The sequence below is a fragment of the Sphaeramia orbicularis genome, unplaced genomic scaffold (genome assembly GCF_902148855.1).
Source record: "Sphaeramia orbicularis unplaced genomic scaffold, fSphaOr1.1, whole genome shotgun sequence".
NCBI lineage: Eukaryota > Metazoa > Chordata > Actinopteri > Kurtiformes > Apogonidae > Sphaeramia > Sphaeramia orbicularis.
This window is the reverse complement of record NW_021941442.1, coordinates 476,206-480,100: the sequence shown is the minus strand read 5'-3', so window position 1 is coordinate 480,100 and position 3,895 is coordinate 476,206.

The following is a 3,895-nucleotide window of genomic DNA, read 5'->3' as shown; positions in this document are numbered from 1 at the left end:
TGTGACTAACGACGGCCCCTCCTGAACAGGAAATTAAAGACCCCCCCCCCCATTAGGACAGAGGTGGACCTGTGTGTGATCAGATCTGTCCTCAGTGCAGAGTTTATTACAGCTCATCTGTCAGTGTCCACAGACCCAACAGCCACACTTCTGATGAAGGTGGACATTATTTATATGAGGGCTGGGCCAGTTAACGCCTTATTACCGCGTTAACGCATTCATTAAATAACGCAGACTCATGCTTTTATTTTGGCGCTCCACACACACTAGAACCAGTGCTGGTGTGTGAGAGGACAAAAGAGCAAACTGTCCCCATAATGTTGAACCAAACTGTGTGTAAGTCCTGCAGTTCAACACCTGTATGTGTCAATCATTCTGTTGTGTTGTGTTATGAAATAATTTCACATGCAAACGTGTCGTTACAAACATGTTCATGATGTTATTTTGGATGTGTTTATTACACTGTGTTATTGACATGTTTAAGCTAATTCGTTTATGCTAGCATTCGCAGATGGGTTGCTAATTCTTTCTGCAGGTTCATGTAAAGTTGATGTAAATTCATTGGTTGTGTTTAATATTCCAGCCTTTGAACTAACCTGTACTCATTTACCATGTGATTAGCTCGATGCTAACTTGAAAGGGAAAATCCATAGACACGCTAAAGATAAGAATTTACAGATTAATTTAAAATTTACGTCTTTTTATCCAGTAACAAAGGTTCACATCAGATATAGATATATATACATATATATATATTTTTTTTTTGTTGTTTTTTTGTTTTGTTTTTTTTTTTTGTTGAAGATGGTCGAGGGAGGCCCCCCCAGATGCCCCACAGCGGCCGAGCACAGGCCCCAGGAGGCCAGGGACGACAGCCACCCCCCCCCCCCCCGGGGGCCAGCCACCCAGGGGCAGGCGAGGCGCTGGTCCCCGAGCCCCACGAGCCCAGGAGCCACCCGTCTCCCCGGGCAGGGGTCCCACCCAGCACACCGGGCGGCCAGGCCGGCCCAGACCGCCACCCGCTGCAGGCCAGCGGGCACCCCGATGCCACAGCCAAGCGCCCTGGGGGCCCAGAGGACCACCCCCCCATCCCACCAAGCCCAAACCCCACACACCCCCCAGTCCCCCACTCACCCACACAAGCATATACACACACACACCCACTGACTCCCAGACATACACACCACCCATCCCACATGTTCGACCATTCACACACACACACACACACACACACCTCCACCCATGCCCATACACCCACCTACCCACATACACGCCCACATGTACACATCTGCATGTACACACATACCCACACATGTACCCACACCCATAAACAGCCCCTCCCACCCACCTGCACACACCAGACACACGTATCCGGAGTGCCCCCCCCAGCAGCGAGCAGCCCCGCTGTGAGTCCCCCCAGGGCGCAGCCCCAGCGCCAACCGCAGCCCAGGGCGGCAACGCCAGCCGCCAGGAACCGCCACACCCCCGATGCCCACATACACACGTCTGTCCTGGTCCCAACACGACCTGTGGCGGGCAAGAGAGCGGCTAGCCCAGCACCCCCCCCGACCACAATTCCCATGCGCACACATCATTCATCAGAGGGCGGCGCAACGCCCCCCACCCCCCACAGGGGCCACAACCCCCCAGGCACACCTGCAGTCCCCCTCCCCCACCGCCACCACACCACCACCCTCTCTCATTCACCAAACATACATGTACATCCACACCCACACACCTGCTCCATCAGCCCCCCCACACACCAGCACACACACACACACACACACACACACAATCCCTCATTCATACTCTAATGCACACATGAGCACTCGTTCACACACACCCACCCATACACACAAACGCGTGCACACACACACACACTCACACATATTCTCTCTCTCTCTCACATACACCCACCCACCCACACACACACACACACCCACCCACCCATCCACCCACACACACACACACACCCACCTACCCACCCACCCACCCACCCCAGGACTCCCAGGCACCAGCCAGACATCAGAGATATTTGATACTATTCATTCTAACAACAACAGAACAGAAAATACTCACAAACATTTACCTGTCCATACAAACAGAGTGAAAGAAACGTGTCTGTTAGTTCCTTCTTATGTCTGAACTGACTACGGGAACACCACAAGGACAAAACATACGTTAGTGACACTTATTCCCACCACTAGAGGGCCCCTTTGTTTACTTTGAACAGCTGAACAACACATATTATTGTTCTTATTAGTATTAGTACTGATTAGTGGGACTAAGACTCCTGTCAATCACTCACAAGTGTAAATAAACCTGTGTGGACATAAACATGTGGAACAGTAGCGGTCTGTTCCATGGACAGTTTCATTTAAATGTCTTCAGATGGTGGGGGGGGGGACACAGGTGTTTGGAAGCACTGACATGTGTAATTATTTTATATCAGCGGAGTACTGCAGTCTGAAATATACTGAAAGGAAATACACACTGTTGATGACAGCAACCCCCCAATATAATTATGTGATTAATCGTGATTAATCACAGGAATCCACACGATTAAAAATTTTAATCACTGCCCAGCACTAATATATATATATATATATATATATATATATATATATATATATATATATATATATATATATAAACACACACAAAGACACACATTCAGTCGTGTCAGTCCAGTTAATGGTCGTCAGTCTGCTTCATCTGGAGTGGACATTAAACTCTGACTCTAATGAGTTTATTAATGAGCAGCAACAAAGTTTCCACATTAAATGGACTGAACTTTGGGAGCATAAATGTGTGTATGTATGTGTGTTTGTGTGTGTGCGTGTATATATGTGTGTGTGTGTGTGTATATATATATATATATATATATATATATATATATATGTATTAACACATAATATAGACAGAGTTTGAGAACAGCAGAATCTGCTTTAACATCTGGAACAAAGACCAGACTGGAATAAAACTAAACGTTTTTTTTGTTTCCTGAAAAAAGTGATTTTTCAGATCGCAGGTTTTGTATTCTGACCATCGACATGTATATAAACACACACACACACACACACACACACACACACACACACACACACACACACACACTGGTGTCTCACAAACAGAAGGTTGTGGGTTCGATTCCCACACCAGTCAATGGGGGTGGGACCTTTGTGGGTGGAGTTTCCATGTTCTCCCTGTCTGTGTGGCTCCTCCCACCATCCAAACACCTGCTCTGATTGGTTAATGGTTGAATATAACTCACCTGTAGGTGTGAACGTGTCAGTGTTTGTTTGTTTGTTTGTTTTTATCGTCGTCCTTTTATGGACTGCAGACTCGTCCAGGGTAAACCCCGCCTTCCCATCGGTAGCTGGGATAGGCTCCGCCCCCACAACCCTCTGGAGGATAAAGTGGTTCAGAGGATGAATGGATGGAGATTCACAGATGAATTTTTTTATTTTCTTCTTCTCTTCCTTTTATTCCTGCTCTTTTTTCTTCTTATTCAATCAGACCCAAAGCCCGCCCCCTGGGATGACTGACAGATTCAGATTCTGAGGTTGGTTCTGACCGGTCCGTTAGAGCGGACCGGTCTGTTTCCAGGCAGAACTCTGACGCATAAACTCCCAGCTGTAAAACTCTTCCACCTTTAATGAACTCAGACTGAGCTTTGAACTCTGCTGTGGATGAAAAAACAGAACAGAAACACAAACAGAAGAAACAGGCACACGTTCAAGTCCACTGAGAGAACAGGTCTGGTCTGGAGGGGGATCAGAGCTGGGCCAGGACCAGGTCCAGAACCAGGACCGGTCCCAGTGTTCAGACCTTCATAAACATCAGCCTCATCATGAATTCAACTTTAAGAACAAAACTGTAAGAACTCAACATGAGA